At 42.7% G+C, this 12747-nt stretch overlaps 1 protein-coding gene across 3 annotated transcripts in view; it reads left to right on the forward strand.

The window, feature by feature from the left end:
• Positions 1–627: 627 nt before the first annotated feature.
• The window catches only part of Lrfn5 (leucine rich repeat and fibronectin type III domain containing 5), a 306408-nt gene continuing 294288 nt past the window's right edge, over positions 628–12747 (forward strand). For 2 of the 3 annotated variants that reach the window (XM_060387560.1, XM_060387561.1), the window contains exon 1: positions 698–2313. The gene's annotated coding sequence lies outside the window, so the exon portion shown is untranslated. Of the gene's footprint in view, positions 2314–12747 lie in introns of all 3 variants that reach the window. The other variant, XM_060387558.1, reaches the window with a different exon arrangement.

Here is a 12747-nt window from a genome sequence, read left to right on the forward strand (position 1 = left end):
TTCTTAACGCCGGGCACCGCGCTGATGCCCAAACGTAAACGTTCATTTTGGGATCCGCTCCCATCTGATTAGTAAGCAAATCACCCACCTCCGACTAGGGAGCACTGGAAGCCAGCCTCCGGTGCCTGGGAGCTAGCAGCTCTCTGGCTGGGGTTCTCTCCGCCGGGTTGGAGCTAGTGTCACTTTCACACTGGCATTATCAGCCACAGCCTGACCGGGTGACACTGTATTTTTTTTTTTTTTTTAATCCCTTAACCACCCGACAGTGGGCGACCGGTTGGACAGTTCATTTCCAACAGAGGCGGGGAATGCCCCTGAAGTTCGGCTTCTCCCTTCGGGTTTTCCACCGCTTCCCCTCCCCCTTCCTGCAACGCCCCCGCACCTCCACCGCTCAGGGATTTGGATGCACAGCGCTGGCCCTTTTCTTGCGCTAGCTGTAAACGGGTTCTCTGAACGAGTCTATGCCGGAGTCGCAAAGGCACAGAGCACAGCGGCCCAGGCTTGGGGTGTCTCCTGTTTCTAGGGGTCCGGGAGGTGCGGCCGTTCTCGTCACTGCAGCTAGGGACAGGCTCACGGCCGCGCGCCCGCCGCCGCCGCCGCCTCCATGCTGCAGCGTGGAGCGCAGCTCCTCTGGGCCAGGCGGCCGGCGTTGGCCGCACGCACCGCGCTCGGGAGCGGCTCTCCCAGGCCTGCCGGGGCGGCGGCTGCCCTCCCGGACCGCAGCTTCCCGGCTCGCGCCTGAACTGCGGACCGGTCCCACCGCCTGGGCCAGCGGGAGGGGCGCCCACCGCGCGGTGTGCAGCGGCGCGGGGAGGCGGTGAGCGTGTGCAGAGCGGCCGGAACCTTGTGTGTGTGCGCGCGTTTGTGTGTGTGTCTATGTGTGTGTGTGTGTATTCGCGTGTGTGCGTGCATGCGTGTGTGCTCTTCTTCCTCTTCCCTTGAAGATGTGAATGGCTTCTCAGCTTAGCCGGCCCTTAGGATTCTTGACTTTGTGGAGCTGCGAGCACAACGCACCCATGTAATTCATGTTGTATGGTCGGTTATACCGGAAAACAAGGCGCAACTGGACGGGGGGTGGGGCAGATGCATAAAACATCCTGGAAACGAGAACTAGAAAAGGGGGAAGTAGAATTATGAATATCGAAAGACCTGAGAAGACTTTTGGAATCTCCCGGGCTGCTGGCCCTTCCGTTTCTCGGCACGAACCTGGAGGTTTCCCACCCTCTCAAGTCATCTTGGTGTTTCTCTGGTGCTTTGCAAGCCTGTCTCCAGCTATCTGCGTGTGTATATGTGTGTGTTTGTGCGCGTGTGTATGTGCGCACGCCTATCGGATGCATTTGACTGTCTTCTTTCCAACTGCCCAGAAGCAAATGTGTTAACTCGGAGATGCCCCTCCATGCGCAGGTTCTGGCAGAGCGTGGAGGACGAACAGACCCGTTTCCCAGCCTGGATTCTGGGCGGCTGCTTGGCTGTGGAACCAGGTGTACGTATCCCTTAATCCAGAGGCTTGGAAAGTGGCTGCACTAAGCAGCTTCCAGGTACATCGCAAGGTCAAGAGAGGGTCTTGCCGCTGTCTTCTCCCCCCTCCCCCTGCATCTTGACTTTCCTGATTTGGTCCGAAGAATATGAACGTGTCTGTCCACAACCTTAGAAGCCCAAACTTCAGCATTTCCAGCTGGTTTACTGTGCAAACAAGGTAATGTGGATTGCTTTTCAAACTGCTTAACGAATCCCAGACGCTTCCTTAGCCCTTCAAGGACTCCCTTACTTCCCGGCGAAATGTCTCCAGCTTCTGAATTCCGAGGATTCCTGCTGTTGGAGAACTTGAAGGAGACGTGATCAAAGGGCTATGTGAGAAAGCCGCGGCTCTCTTTGCCGGTAGGCTGGTGGGCTTCCGGACCGGATCTTGAGGAGGACCAGTACTGTTTTTCTCTCCCCGTGCGGTTCTGGGAGTGCTTGTGCAAGTGTGAGTGCGCGCGCGCCGGCTGAGAATGTGTGAGTGTGTGTGAGCGTGTCTGTGTGTGTGTGTGCGCGGCCGCCCTGCTTTTGCCCGCTCCCCGGGCGCGGAGCCACCGGTTTCATGGGGCGATTTGCGCTGATTCCCCACCCAGCGCGACCTACGGGCAGCGGCAGCAGTGGCAGGAGCCACCTCTCCGACTCCCTAGGATGCGGGTGCTGAGCTATGGCAAAGGGCAGCGGAGTGATGAGCGAGTCCCCAGTACGACTGTGAAAGCCACCTGGAGCCACCTTGCCTGGATCGTACCTGCGGGCAGAAAGTCTTCCTATGACCGCCTTTCCCCCTAGAGGCACCAGGTAACAATGATACTTGCCTCACCCACTTTCCTTTAAGGTCTTGCTTCTAGCATCGTATCTGCATTGCAGGCTACTTTACTTATTAATGTTTTGAAAATCATTAGGAAGGGTTGGGTATCCAAGGGCGCTTGCCCAGGGAGGGGGTATGCAGTTTCTGGTACGCAGAAATGTAAGTCTGTACCTGAACACTTAACGTGATAGTGAAATCTAGAGATAGATGAACAAATCAAGCCTGAGGATAGTTTCTGAAAAGGGCCAGGCTTGTTGAACCTATCTGAAGGTGCCAGAGATGAATGGTTCATGTTTCCTTCAGGCTATGGTTGCTGCGGACCATTTGGTATCCAACCCTCCAGATACTGGACTGAGATCCAGTGTTTATCACCCCCCCCCCCAACACACACACCTATCAAAGATCTCTTTTTTTTTTCCTGCCCTCTCCTGAATGCTCCTGCCTCTTGTACCGAATTATTTTCCTTCCCTTGTGGTTCACAATCTTGCCAGATCCTTTTAGTAGTTGTGAATTATGCATCTGAAGACTTTGATGTGAAATGGAGTTTTCCTGGGACTTGCTTAGCATGGAAAGGAATTCATTGTCATGGGTGTGTGTTGAGACTAGGTGTTTAACTGTCAGGCTTTGGTTTGATATAGCATAATAGAGCCGTGAAAGAGGTCGTTTTTTATGTCTAGGAGAACTAGGCGGAAAACCGAGAGCCACCACCCAGCCCCGGCACCACTGACAACATCAGCCCTGGCCCCACCTGCTTTTTCTCAGCGACCAACGCAGGCTTGTGCCCAGTGTTTGTTGTTTGTGTACAATAGGTATTTTGAAAATTCCATCCGGTGCTTTGATTTAAAAGCGAGTTGGATTTGCGACTGCCTAATTAACATATGGGGTTTGGTTATGTGAAAATGGAGATTCCCTTCATTGGAGGAAACAGAACAAATTTAGTTAACTTCCAAAGCCCCTTATCCTTGCGCCTTGTTCATTCCATCCTCTCCTATCACCACAGTTGTTGCCTGTTCGCTACAGAACATTTCGCTTCTTTCTTGAGGGCATTTGAATTAACAACATAAAAGCACTTCCAAAGTAGTCTCATCAATGTTTAATTCCACTGTGAAGAATGGCTGAAAAATTCAGCCTGGGAGTGCTGGTTGGTCTCCCGCCTTCGGGAGCTGCCTGCTGGCAGTACTCCACGGAGGTTTGGCCTGATGAGTCCGCGGTTCGCTGATGTAGGAGGTAGAGACTAACCTATGGAGGTGGCGCGGAGCTGAGTGGAGTGTTGGGTGGTGTCTTCTGTTTGCTAACGCTGCTTAAGAAGTGCAGCGAGACTGCCCGTCTTCCACTCCTTTCGCTTCTATACATATCCATATGATGGCATTTGCAGATTACAAGCTAAGTGGGTAGCTCTTCTAGTTGTCGTTGCACGCTGAAGTCCCCAACTCCTGTTCTGGAGTCTAGATTCGGTTGCCGCTGCAGCCCTTGCAGGGTGGTGGTGCTACAAGGCCGTGAATGCAGCGGGCTTTGGGGGCTGGGCTCCACCACTGCAGCTGGCAGTTCTGCTTTGACAGTACTTGGGGCGGGGCTGGAGAGCTCAGCAGGCACCCTGGCAGACAGAGGGGCTCACTGGCTGGGGTGGCTGCCCAGGTCTGAGGCACGGAGATGGGAGATGAGTAGGTGGTGCAGTTTGACCATCTAGTATGACTACCCCCCTTCTCTCCTCCCTGCATGTGAGAATTCAAGAACATGTAATGGAAAGCTGGTTACAAAAATTGTTTGACATTCAAGCATTGCATGTTTTATCAGGGTTGAAACCCATGAAGCCAAGTGCATATTTCCTAGATCACTATTCCTCCTTTATCTCCCCACGATCTCCCAGATTACATCAGGTCACTTGCAGGCTTGTTTTGTCTTCAATTAAAAATTGTAACATATAAAATCAAGTAATCTTGCACTCTATGCTCAAACACGAAGTCTAGGGAACCACTTTTCAGACACATTTAGCGTGTAACAACTCCGAGGAAGGGTAGTAGAGGCCAACTGAACTCTGGCAATAAGACAAACCACGAATGTCTGAAGTCTAGGGAGAAAAGAAGTCTCATTGCCTGCATTCAAAAAGGAATAGAGGAAAATAAAACGCTAGAAAAATTATGGTATTTAAGGGATTAAAGAGAATTCCCCCTCCCCAATGTCTTCTTTTTTTGGTAAACTTATTTGAAATCTTCTGTGACTCAGAAAATCCAGAAAATCCTACAAACAAAGCTTACTTACATGATAAATACCTAACAGGGAGATGACTTTTTTTTTTGTCCTAAGTTTGTCTAAATATTGGACAACACATTAATTTGCAAACAAATAACTCATACATATCCAGAAGATGACCACAAAATATAAAATTTCTGGTGAAGAATGTTGGTACTTGAAAAATAAATATTTTTCCATACCTGTTTCACTTCCCTTTAGCCTTTTTTCACTATGGATTTCATCTTTTCTGTTTCTTCATAAACATTTTAATTTTTTTAATTCAATTTTATTTATATATTTATTTATTACAATTTATTCACTTTGTACCTCCACTGCAGCCCTCTCCCTCATCTCCTCCCAGTCCTACTCCCTCTTCTCCCCCTATGCCCTTTCCCTCTGGTCCCCAGATAGGGGAGGTCCTCCTCCCTTTCTATCTAACCCTAGCTTGTTAGATCTCATCAAGGCCGGCTGAATCATCTTCCTCTGTGGCCTGGTGGATTTCATCTTTTGCAAGCCAGTTCTTAGCTTTGTGTACCCATTCTTCAGGGAAGGCAGACAAATCCATAAACCAGAGTTTAAATGCTCAGAAGCCCAAACATACATTGCGATGATGTGATTCAGTTTTAGAAAAGCCATTCCTTTGTGGGACTTGGAGTTAATGTCAAATGTCATAAGGAAACAGAGCTGCTAATGTAGGGGGAAGGGAGGAAAGAAGGAAGGAAGAAAGGAAGCTATGGCTGGATTTGAGATGTGACTTCCCCTTCTTAGATGTTATCCCTAGGCAGAGCTGTTCTGTGTCACTGATAGGTTAAAATACTGATAGGAAAATTTCCAGCCAGGAACTCCTCCTCCTTTACAAATCGGGTTTTAGCCATTCCTGATGGAGGGAGGGGAGGGAATACAGGACACACGGGGGGCAGAAGGGAGCAGAAATTCAGCTTGAAAGAAGTTGACCTTAGATTTTCATCCTCTTCATGACTTCTTTTACTGATTTTCTCCTTCTCTTTTAAAAAGAATGACCTTGAACAAAGCATGCATTTTGTGTTTCTCATTTCTCTCTTTAAAAACAAAAACAAAAACAAAAAAACAAGCCTGTAATATATACATAAACATTCTCACATATTTTCATTTTTATATGAGACTCATATATGGGTTTGTGTGGGAAAAGAAGCTGATCAATGCATGTCTCTCAATGGTAGCAGCCTAAGGTAATTTCTTTCTTTCTCCTCCAGAGAAATTGAAGAGATATAGGTATCTGAGAAGAAATGCCACATCTTTATTATTTTTTTTGTAACTTTTTTTTCTCCCTTGCCATTGTAGATTCTTGGTGTTGACATGTTATCCCCTTGTACCCTATGTATTTAAGTGTGGTTCCAGTTACACCCACCTCCCTCTTCCTTTAAGGAGCATCATTTCCCTTGTCCATTTAAGCCAGTGCCCTGCTGCTTGAAGCAGTTTTGGCTTTGTGGATTTGCTGAGTTTTCTCGCTGGTGAAATTAGGACCAAGGTTTCTGCTGACTTGCTTGCTGTGCTGTTACGTGGTGGTAAGGATGAGACACTTGCAGCTAGCAGTGTTCCTGTCTAGCAGTGAACCTCTTTCACAACCACTGCTCAGCTTGTTAATCAAATACGTGGCACTGAAAGCATTTTTGTCAACGTTGAAGTAAGAGGAAGAAGAGAAGCCACTTGAAATTTTCTAAAGAATAAACTAGATAAACTCTGTCTCATTCGAGGGATTTTGTTTACTCAGAAATGGAACATACTGATTTTTTTTTTCAAATTCCCCCCCCCCCCTTTTTGTACAAACAGTTCTAAGCTTTATGAATCATGGAAGAGTAAATGATTAAAATGTAGGCCTCATACATGTGAATGTAACTCTCTCACATACAGGACTAACTGATTTTGCTAAATCATTCCATTGAGACACGTACACAGTTAAGTTTTGAGAACAGATCCACTTATTCAATTTCCATAGCTCACACTCTCATTCATGTGACATCATTCAATTTCAGGACCTAAGGAAGCATACCTTATGCATTCTGTGCTGTATGCATGGTGAAGTTAATAAGCTATTGTGTTTATAATTATAGGAATTGTTTTAGCTAGAGGTAAACTATTTTTAATTATACTCCACCATCCTAAATTATACAGTACTATGAAGCGCTCAATAGGTAAAGAGGAAATAGAAGAAAATTTTTTTTCAGAAATAGTTAATGATACACTTAAAGCATTTTTTTTTTTTTAAATCAGAGTGTTCTGGTAGGATACTGCTCTGACAGGAGGCTTTTTTGCCAAGCTATATGACAATTTAACAGTAATTATGAATGATAGGTAACAAGTGATAGAAAATTACAGTGTAATTATATGGTTATATAAATGTACTATCAGTGTACTGATGCCAAGTCAAGTGCATGAATAGGCTTTAGTATTTAAGCTACATAAAGAACATATAATATGTATCTGAAACTGGCTTTGATAGCTCATATTTCTTAATGTACAAGGTTATGTGGAAAATTATCTCTTTACACAGGAATTTCCAAGGTTATATAGGAAATTACCAAATGATCATTTTTTTTCTTTCTAGACAGTATATTCATGAAAAAATACATAATGTTATATTTTATACTCATTTTTAATATTCTTGTAGAAATTGTAAGTATTTTTATATATAGTTATATTTTAAACATATATATGAGTGATATAACACACTGCAAAGACTTTCAATGGAGTTTCTTAGAATTAGTGTTCCTATGAAGCATGATTGCAGAATTTGAAAGGAAAATTGAAGGTTTTTTTTTTTTGTTTTTTTGTTTTTTGTTTTTTTTTTTTACTACAGAAAAGGGGAAAGGACATAATAAGATAAATGATTAAAGTTATGAGAGCTTTTAACAAATGTTGGAGAAAGTTTCTGAAATCTTAGGAAAAGTTTGGGAAAAAAACGCTATTTCAAGACATGTTATTATATATATATTATATTATTTATTACAATTTAATCACTTGTATTCCAGATGTAGCCTTCGCCCTCATCTCCTCCCCGTTTTACCCTCCTCCCCCCCCCCCCATGCTCCATCCCTAGTCCACTGATAGGGAGCTCCTCCTCCCCTAGTATCTGACCCTAGCCTATCAGGTACCATCAGGACTGCCTTGGATCCTTTTTCTCTGTGGCCTAGTAAAGCCACCTTACCAGGGGGAAGTGATCAAAAAGCAGGCAACCAAGTTCATGCCAGAGTCTGCCCTGGCTCCCTTTACTAGTAAACCCACATAGAGACTGAGCCATGGGCTATATTTGAGCAGGTCCTCTAGGGCCTCTCCATGCATGGGCCTTGGTTGATTCATTAGTCATTGTAGGCCTCCCTGGGCCCAGATTTTTTTTTTTTTTTTTTGGCTCTGTTACTCTCCTTGTGGAGCTCCTGTGCTCTCCAGGTCTTTCTATGTTCCACTTCTTCCATAAGATTCCCTGCACTCTGACCAATGTTTGGCTATGAGTCTCAGCATCTGCTTTGATATACTGCAGGGTAGAGGCTTCCAGAGGCCCTCTGTGGTAAGCTCCTGTCCTGTTTCCTGTCTTCTCCCACTTCTGATGTCTGTCCTGTCTGCATTTCTGAATGAGGTTTCAGCCTCTTCCTTAGGACCCTGCTTGTTTTCTACCTTCTTTAGGACTATAGATTTTAGCATTTGTATCCTAATGGTTAATATCCACTTATAACTGAGTGTATGCCTTGTGTGTCTTTCGGCTTCTAGGTTACCTCTTTCAGTATGATCTTTTCTAGTTCCATCCATTTGCCTGCAAATTTCATGATTTCCTTGTTTTTAATTGCTGAATAGTATTCCATTGTGTAAATGCACCACAACTAATGTTTAATTTAAACAGGGACAGAAGCTAAACAATCTTAACAATCTTAACAAGCTTAACAATCTTAACCTAGTTCCCCTTGCTCTTTTCAGCTCCACTGAGGAAGTATTAGCAGTCCAGGAAGGAATGTTTTACCTACTTTCTAGATGCCATTCTCTTTTGACTTCATCAAATCAAAGAAGGGTTTTCCTTATGCTAAACATGCACTCTGCCACTGAGCTTACCCCAGCCTCATTTGGCATCTCAAAATAGGATATCCTGGACCTCAGTGACATCACCTCCAAAAGCTATAGGCTAGTCACATTAAAATAATTTACTACTGGAAGCGTATTAACTACGTTAAAACTAACTCTCCCCTTCTTAATGGTATTGAATGATGTATTTTTCTGACTTGATTTTTTTAATTGAAAGAAATATATTTTTATTAAAAGCAATTTTAATAATTGAACCCATCTATTGTATGTTTGAAAAACATAAGAAAGTTATATATTCAAGCAATATTAAGTGAACTAGGAATATTTTGATCATATGATGCAAAAAGGGGGAAATTATACTATATCCAGAATTTTATTAGAGCCAGATTTCTGAGTACTGGGAAATAAGAAATGATTGATTTGTATTACTAATAAATGTAAAAATAATAGTAACAGGTTTATGAAATGCAACTGATAATATTTCTGTATGATAATTATCAGTCATCAGTAAATTTACTTCTAAAATAATTTGTTTAAAATATTGAGTGCTTTGTTTATTCACGCAGTATAGCAAACTCCTTTATTTTTCTTATTTAATTAACTTTGATTTTATATGTAAGAATGTTCTGTCTGCATGTATGCATATACAACATGAAAATGCCTATAATTTATTTATCAGTATTGGTGCTTTAGTAGATATGGATACATATTTTAGGAACACTGCTAGTCACAGATCTTTTAATTGACTGTGTCCCATTCAATACAACTGTATCCAATTTAAAGCTGAAATCATCCTGGTATTTATAGGAATTATGGAAGACAGTCAGGAAGCACATTGTGCTGTGACCTTTGAACATATTTTCCTAATAACATGAATAATATAAACACTTAAGTTTGAGTACATTTATGGAGTGATATTGCTCCTCTTTTACTGTGTATTTTGTAGTGGGTATGAGATTGGGAAATCATAGTTGTGTTTTGGAGGGTTTGGTTTTATGACGTGGTTATCAACATGATATTTGAAGATTTGTAATTTATATTTAGCCCTGTGCAGTCTACAATGCAAGCCTTTTAACCTCTCTGAACTTCACTTTCCTCGCTTACAAAATGAGCTAGTGTGACTGTAGGCTCCAATTGTTTAGTAGCTGCAGTGCTATCATATATTGAGAACACGGGTGACTTCATGGTGATTGTGATCTTCTCATCCTTAGCTGTCATGAGCCTAAGGAAGGAACAATAGAGGTAAGGGGAAGGCTTTAAACCCTATGGTAGCAATAATAAAACTATAAAGTTACAGTGACCACACAGAGTGTGTTCAGAGGCCAAGCAGAAGATGCAAAACAGGAGATTTCCCCAGTTTTAGGAAAACTTAGGAAGTAGGAACTGGTTCACCAGTCAGTGCATGACCTACTGAAACCCACTGTCATTGAAATACATGTTGACTCCTGGTAGACACAGAACTATGAAACTTCTAACTTTTCTTCACGTTTTCAATCTTCTCTTTCTAGCTTCTTTGCCATGTTTTGCTTTGACTAAACTTCAGTAACATCAAAATCACTACACTGAATGCTATTCCATATTTATATTAAGTATGTCATAATGTCATAATGTTGGTTGATACAAAATTTTGGCATTCTGTTCTTAATTTTGCCATTTTATAGCTTCTATTTTTATGGGGGGTAGGATTATTGTATATGGAAAGCCTTATTTCTGGTAATGGAACTTGGTATTAAGTATTAGAACTGAATTACTTCACACTCTCAAACCAGAACTTTTTGCTTATATACACACTAGGTAGAGACAATTTTATTTTATTGCTGTTAACCTTCTTGCATTTTTATGCTCAGTAATGTTTAGTCTTATTAGTCTGAACATGCTTTTTCGACAGATTCTGGTTTGTTTGTTCCACATTTCATTGAAACATAGAGTCAATGCCAACAACCAATGTGGATCATTTCTGCTTTTTACTTGGACCAGACTTTGTAGAAAAAAAAGACTTGTGTCCTTTTTCTACTTGAACTTTAATAGAGCCTTAGATACCTTAACACATACCTCTAAGATAGACATAGGAAGAAACTTATTTCTGTTTCTGAATTTAGAGTCTAATAAAGTGTCCAAGAATGCTTTCTCACCATTCCTATTACATGCTTTACTCAATTTGGTCAAGTTACATAAATATTTCTTGCAATACCTCATACATATTGTGATGGAATTCTTCATGAGCACTATACAAAACAATGAAAAAGAGAAAGAAAAAAAATGTATATTACTCACTCACTCCTAAGATGTTTAGCTGAATGTACCAGGGGCTTTCAGATATAAACAAGAATGATTGTAATCACGTTCTTTATACTTTTTGATGATTATTAATTTGTTATTTAGTATGTGGATACTCTCCCATATTCCCTCAAGACACAAGTCAAAAGGGTGTAGATACTACTCTGCCACAGCTTCAGTCTAGACCAACAGAAAGCTGTCTTTCTAGGAGAGAAACCTAGTACAAAATCAGTTCTATGGATAATCCCATATCTTTGCCTTTTAATTTATGTCCAAACTTACATAAATGGTTTATTTCTAGAATATTAATTACATTACAAGCTCTTTTCAAAATAAAACCAGCCACCTCCAAGCAGCCTCTTCACCTTTCTTGTGGGATGAACTCTTTTTTTAAAAAAAAAGAAAAAAAATCATGTTATTTATTTACATTACATCGTGATTGCACCTTCCCCTCCCTCTTCTCCTTAACAGTCCCTCCTTCTTCCCTCCCTTCCCACCTCTATCCCTCTTCTCCTTCTCATAAAAGGGGAGGCCTCCTGTGGCGATCAACCAGTCTTGACATATCAAGTTGCAGTATGATTAGGTGCATCTTCTTCTATTGAGGCTAACCAAAGCAGGCCAGTTACAGAAAATGGACTCAAAGGCACACAATGTAGTCAGAGATAGACCTGTTCCCACTTTAGGAGTCCTTCATGAAGACCCAGCTGCACAACTGTTCCATGCATGCAGAGAGCCTAGGTCTGTCCTATGCATGCTCTCCGGTTGGCAGTTCAGTCTCTATGAGCTCCTAATGAGCCCAGGATACTCGATTTTGTAGGTTTTCTTGTGGTATCCTTAACTCCCCCTCCTTCGGCTCCTTCAATTCTTCCTCACCCTCTTCCACAGGATTACCTAAGATGTACCTAATGTTTGGCTATAGATCTTTGCCTCATTTTCAATCAGATTACTTGTGAAGCCTCTCTGATGACATTAAGGCTAGGCTCCTGTCTGCAAGTATAGCAGAATATTAGTAACTGTTTCAGTGGTGGCCTACCTATTGCTGGATGAGTCTCATGCTGCATGCTGGGCCAGTGAGTAGCTGGATGGCCCCTCATATTCTGTGCTATCTTTTAAATTTATTTAAATTATTATTATTTCTTACAATTTATTCACTTTGTATCCCTGCTGTGGCCCCCTCTCTCTTCTCCTCTCAATTCCACCCACCCTCCCTCTTCTCTCCCTCTGTCACTCCCCTAGTCCACTGATAGGGGAGGTCCTCCTCCCCTTCTTTCTGACACTACCTTATCAGATCTCATCAGAACAAGCTTCATTGTCTTCCTCTGTGGCCTGCCAAAGCTGCACCCCTCCAGGGGGAGGTGATCAGAGAACCTGCCACTGATTTCTGTTCTTTTACCCCTGCACATCTTGTAGGGAGGACATCTTCCTAATAAGGTGAGAGAAATTGATAGCAGGAAGTGATAGCAAATCTCCCTTTTCCTGATATTCCCTGATGAACCAGTCTTTATATACTGACTATGGACCATAATCTTTTTTTCTTTTTTTATTATTGTTTATTATAATCAGTTACATTTTATTAACTCTGTATCCCAGCTGTATCCCACTCCTTTATTCCCTCCCAATCCCACCCTCCCTCCCTCAGCTCCTCCCTGCCCCTTTCCAAGTCCACTGATTGGGGAGGACCTCCTCCCCTTTTGTCTGGCCCTATTTTATCAGGTATCTTCAGGACTGGCTACAAAGTCCTCTTCTCTGGCCTAGCAGGACTGCTCCTCCCTTGGGGGGTGGGGAGGTCAAAGAGCCTGCCATTGAGTTTATGGACCATAATCTTGAATGCTATTCTTTTGGTGCATTATGCTTAAAGGGCTTTACAT

Source organism: Meriones unguiculatus, chromosome 7, assembly GCF_030254825.1.
Source record: "Meriones unguiculatus strain TT.TT164.6M chromosome 7, Bangor_MerUng_6.1, whole genome shotgun sequence".
NCBI classification, from domain to species: domain Eukaryota; kingdom Metazoa; phylum Chordata; class Mammalia; order Rodentia; family Muridae; genus Meriones; species Meriones unguiculatus.